This window comes from Coregonus lavaretus, assembly GCF_964263955.1.
Source record: "Coregonus lavaretus genome assembly, chromosome: 29".
Lineage (NCBI taxonomy): Eukaryota > Metazoa > Chordata > Actinopteri > Salmoniformes > Salmonidae > Coregonus > Coregonus lavaretus.
The window spans coordinates 18,674,329-18,680,328 of NC_140016.1; positions in this window are offsets into that span (position 1 = coordinate 18,674,329).

The window sequence follows — 6,000 nt, forward strand, 5'->3', positions numbered from 1 at the left end:
ACATCTAGTGGAAAGCCATCCCAGAAGAGTGGAGGCTGTTATAGCAGCAAACGGGGGACCAACTTCATATTAATGCCAATGATTTTGGAATGAGATGTTCGACGAGCAGGTGTCCACATACTTTTGGTAATGTAGTGTATGTAGTGTGTGTAAAATATCACATGCGCAGAATGTCCTTAGCTCTGGAGGGGCGGGCAGGGCGTGGACGAAAACTCTCTTTTCGTAGTCACGGCCGCCCCCCAAAATGGAACGCGTCAGCCAGACAGCCACTGCAAAGTATAGACTACCGATTGCTGTCCATGGTGCTGCTGCCGATCGAATTAATAATTGGCTTTCTGTGGTGCCAGGGCATGTAGCCTATAGCTTTGCTTTAGCTAATGGGTAAATGTTTATTGGGCGGCCTATTTGGTCATAACGTTCTCATGTTAAGCCTAACATTTCAGGAAGCTATACCCACGCTGTAGCAATGCTGCCAATCATTTAATGACTTGTTCAGTAATTAAAGTTGGAAATTCAAACATTGGAGATTGTAAAATAAATGTTCGATACAACAGCATACTTATCAGCTACCAATTGATTTTTTAATTTGTATTTATACAACTGTCCTGTATAGGTACCTGAACCTGCATGACATGAGCCGTCCTCGCGCTCTCTCCCAGCTTGGATAGAAAGTTGTTGTGCGTACAAACCAGTCTATTAATGCCAAATAATACAGTCAGTCCACCCTCAAAACACTAGCTTACTAGGGATTGTTTCATTATGCAGTGAAGCCTACTATGTATAGCTATATATCTGATTTATCTGCTATTTAGCTGCTATTTATACACGTTTTATAAAAATTACACATCAAATAGCCTATCAATTAGGAAAAAGTAGTCGGTTTGAAGATAAATTCAGCTACTATTTATTGTTGATATCAGCGGGTTTTGTCTGGCTAATAGCCTACACAAATGGCCTGCAATATTCAAGGTAAATTAAATCAAATTAAAATCAAATTTGAGAGACTCCCCTGGTCTTCTGAAGTACTCATTGCTGCTTCTCTCTCTGTCTGTGTCTCTTTTTCTCTTTGTCTCTTAGAAAAAAGTATCAGTGTCTGTGCTTGTCTCTTTCCTTTCTATGTAGAGGCCTATATTAGCTATATATGCGACTGCGTTGCCTTACATTTTTTTGTTTTAAATGTTTTCACCACGGCCTTTAGGTCCAGGTTGCGGGCCCGACTGTTTTCTATGAGTATTGCCAACCCAGACAGTCTTTCCTGAGACATTGTGCGTTATACTGTATGTCCATTGCGCTGGACACAATTTAAACTTAGCCTTGAATTAAGCATGCCAAGATATACCAGAGATAAGGGAATGTTGATATTGCAACCACAAAACTCAAACGCCGGTTCACCAGTATGAACGAAATCGCAAACCGCTTTTTTTTGTTCAAGCCCTCAACTTGTTGTCCGTTAATGATAATCTGTTTGCATCTGCGAATTTGTTTGCTGTCCAGTATCCAGACAACCTGTCCCCAGAGCTTCCTATACAGTTAATCTCTTTCCGTAACGTGTTGAGGCCGTCAATTAAGGAGAACAAGAGGCTCAATTAAAGATGTTGCAGAACTGCTGTATTTGAAACACCACCCCCTTCTGCCCAGTTTCCCTGATGTTAATACAGCAATCAAGCTGTTTTTACCATCCCTGTAACTGTCGCTTCTGCGGATATATTTTTTTCTAAACTAAAACTCATAAAGAACTACCTAAGAAGCATTAGGTTCTCGGTCTGATATGCGCTTTTGAACACCACTCATTGCACTGGCGCCATCATAGACTTGTTCACTCCTTTCAATCAGTGACATTTTTTATTTTCCAAGGCCTGAGGCACCCTTTTAGTCACATTCCTGAAGTCCAAGAAACTAACACTTATGTTCCTAGAACATATGGAAATTAAAAATATTTATGGATGACTTTTTGGAGGTTTACTGTCAAAATTATTAATTATTTATTAAATTAAACAAATAGACATGGAAGACTGGTGGTGGGCCCCCAGAGCTCATGGGCTCCCTACCTTGTGGGGGGCTGCTGGGGTGTCCGGTATGCCAGTGACACACACATGCACACCTGCATATACACATTAAACACACTCAAACGCTTTCATAGGGAGAGGAGATATGGAACAGAATGAGTTATTCTTATTGTGAAGCCCCTCTCTCTCTCCTGATCTCAGGTACGTTATTTTTGTGCACGAGCAGAAGCTGCAGCTGAGAGAGGAGCACCCGGACCTCCCCTTCACTGAGATAAGCCACATGCTGGGGCTGCAGTGGTCCCAACTGGGCCCCAACGACAAGCAGGTCTGACCCCTAACCTTTAACCCCTAACCCATATCACCCACATGCTGGGGCTGCACACTGCAGTGGTCCCAACTTGGCCCGACGACAAGAAGGTCTGACTTCTGACCTCTAATCTCTGACACTCAACTTGAAATTCTAACCGAAACATCCTATAACATCCTATATTTCTTCCTGTAGAAGTACAACCATGAGGCAGAGAAGGACAAGCAGCGCTACATCACAGAGCTGACGGACTACCAGAACACTGAGGCATACAAAGACTTGTTCAGGAGGAAAGCCCTGAGCAGGGGACCAAAGCTTTGTGGTGTGTGTTCAATGTTGTTTGGGTGCAATGTTTGTGTAGTGTGTTGCATAGTGCCTAGACTCTAGGATGTAGTAGTTATGTAATTAGATGAGCTCTATGTTGATTGCTGTTGATGGTTTTTGTTGATGATTGTTATGTTTTGTTGTCGTCAGGACTCCAGGGAGTTGAAACTGAGATGGAGGAGGAGACCATGGCTCTGAATCCAATAGATGTGAGTAACTTAACTGCTCCTCTGTCGACACAAGCCATTCTGACCTTCACCTAGACCAGGGATGGGCAACTTTGAGGGGGGTGAGGGCCACAAAAAAACGGAACTCATCATAATATGCCATTTAGCAGACGCTTTTATCCAAAGCGACTTACAGTCATGCGTGCATACATTTTTGTGTATGGGTGGTCCCAGGGATCGAAACCCACTACCTTGGCGTTACAAGCGCCATGCTCTACCAGCTGAGCTACAGAGGACCATCATGTTTTTGAGGTGCCCCCCCCCCCCCCCATTTTAGCGCCCCCCCTCGTGACAGCGAAGAGTTTATAGTTCCTTTCCTCCAATTCTGCCCATTTTGCCATGGGGCTGAGAGAAAATGTGCAGTTTTATAGCTAATTTCATGCAATTCTACACATTTTGCTATAGGGTGGAGGCAAATGTTTGCAGTTTTTAATATGATAACTGATGATCAATGGGCCTCACCCTGATCGGTAATTCGACCATGATTACTACAAGTTTAGATAGTGCACAACCAAATTTTTATTGAGACCCCGACTGAGTTCCTAAAACGTTTTTGGGTGAAGGGCCTCCCTCTCCCCCCCCCCCCCCCCCCCCCCCCCCCACCCCCCCCCCCCCCCCCCTCTCTCTCTCTCTCTCTCTCTCTCTCTCCCCTCGCTCTCTCTCTCGCTCTCTCTCAGGGCTCTGATTGTAGTGATTTGTTGTGTTGTACCTGTAATCAGTACTTCAGCTCTCTGCACAACAAGAAAGAACACCTTCTGGGCAAAAAAACATCTGCAGGCCATCACAGGTCTGTGTCTGTCTGTGTGTGTGTGTGCGGGCGTGCGGGCGTGCGGGCGTACGGGCGTGTGTGCGTGTGAGGTACATATGAGATTACGTTCTATGTGCAAGTCTCTTTCGTATTTGTAAACTGATGCAATAGCAGTGTTTCACCATTAGGGGGCTGTATAGGATTCAAGTCAGTTAGGTTCTCTTTTCAAAGTGCTGTTCAGCATAGTGACTCCAGTGAACAGAAACACACATAAAGTCAAAGCCATAGTCTTTGCTGTATGATTTTTGGAGAGTGTGGTTTTGACTTTGTGTGTGTTTCTGCTCAGAGGAGTTTGAGAAGGACAAAGGCAGCCAATAGCAGGCTCCAGAGATGGAGAGAGGCCCTGTGGAGGAGGAGGAGGGGGAAGATGATGAGGATGATGAAGAGGAGGCAGAGTTGGCTCGTACGTTGGGTCTGTCCTCGCTGGACTTCAGTGTGCTGCAGGAGCTGCTGCTCAGACACATGAACCGTAAGAGCTACTGACCAGCAATGACCGCATTTATAACTCGGACACAGACCATCTCTCTCTCTCTCTCTCTCTCTCTCTCTCTCTCTCTCTCTCTCTCTCTCTCTCTCTCTCTCTCTCTCTCTCTCTCTCTCTCTCTCTCTCTCTCTCTCTCTCTCTCTCTCTCTCTCTCTCTCTCTCTCTCTCTCTCTCAGTGAGGGTCTTTGAGCTGCAGCACTTGGTGGTGTGTCTGGCCAAGGAGAGGCAGGATCAGCTGAGGTCGGTGCTCAACGACCTGCAGGTGGGGTTATGTTCAGGTCAAGCACCAGCTTTCCCACGACCCCATCTTAACCTCAGCACTCAAACAATGCTGAATTAAAGTGTTTACTGTGCACTGTGTCCCATCATGGAAGCCTTATGCCCAACACACAGTGTTCTCTCTCTCTCTCACCCTCTCTCTCTCTCTCTCTCTCTCTCTCTCTCTCTCTCTCTCTCTCTCTCTCTCTCTGTCTCTCTCCATCTGTAGGAGTGCAAGGAGTGTCTGGAGTCTGAGATGCAGGTTCTCAAGGCTTCCAGGGAGAGCCTGGACTGTCAGCTCCACACCCTCACAATGCAACCACTGCTGTTCCACACAGACAGAGGTGACAGAGAGATGGAGAGAGGAAGGAGAGCGAGAGAGGATTATGTGTATATTTAAAGAGAGAGGGGAAAGGGATGATAACGGGAGAGATGAGTGACGGAGAGGGGGAGAGAAAAATGAGTGTGAATGAGAGATGGAAAATGAGTGTGAGAAAGAGAGGGAATGAGAGGGAAGTGAGAGATGGAGGGAAAGAAAAAGAGAGAGATGGGAGTGGGAGAGAGCGAGACAGGAAAGAGGGGGGATTCATTTCTTAACAGCAGTTCCATTGAAGCAGTTTTATAAATTAAACCTGATTAGTAGATTACTACATCCAGTTGGAGGGGATGAGGGTGTTTACTGCTCGGGCACTTTCCATTCACACTCTGTGACACAAACAAACACACACACATACTTTCTGTTTAGTACCAATGCTCTTGCGTGTCTGAATGCACACATAAACCCACACACTCACTCACACACACACGTTTGGTATTCAAAATCCGATTTTTCCTAACCCTTAAACCTAACCCTAACATTAATCCTAACCCAAACCTTAACTCATAATCCTAAACCTAACCCTAATTCTAACCGTTACCCTAAAATAGCCTTTGTCCTCATGGGGACTTGGGAAATGTTCCCACGTGGGAGAATTGTCCTTGTTTTACTATCCTTTTGGGATTTCCGGTACCCACAAGGATAGTAATATAAGCCCACACACACAATCATACAAACACAAACACGCAACACATGTTCCCATGTATTGGGTAATAAGCTCAAACCGGAGGTTTGGAATAATTTGCTTGCTATGAGTCCAATCCCTTTCATTGTGCTAATCTCCATCAGGGTGTTAGGTCTACACCTAGCCAAGCCAGGGAGGGTTACAGTTGGGGAACAGCAGGGCTGGAGTTGGAATCAGTTAGTTAGTGGACCATGGTAGAGATCACAGTAGTGTTTTGTTCCAGACAATAGACTCTCTTACCCTCCTATCAGCTCTATCATCCTTTCCTTGTCCCTGTCAGGTGGTGACTGGTTTAAAATGATAGTACAGGATCCAGCCTCATGTTAGGTATTCACTGTATTGATGTCACCTATTGTACAGTTCATTCAGATCAGGGATCAGGAAGGAATGGAGAATAAGAAAAAGATAGATGTAGACTATGGTAACAGAAATATGATTTTTATTCAATAGAAAGAGTTACAGTATTTACAGAACTGACCTAGCCCTGTCTCTAGGTAACAGGCTTCTGCAGAAACAGGCTCCGCC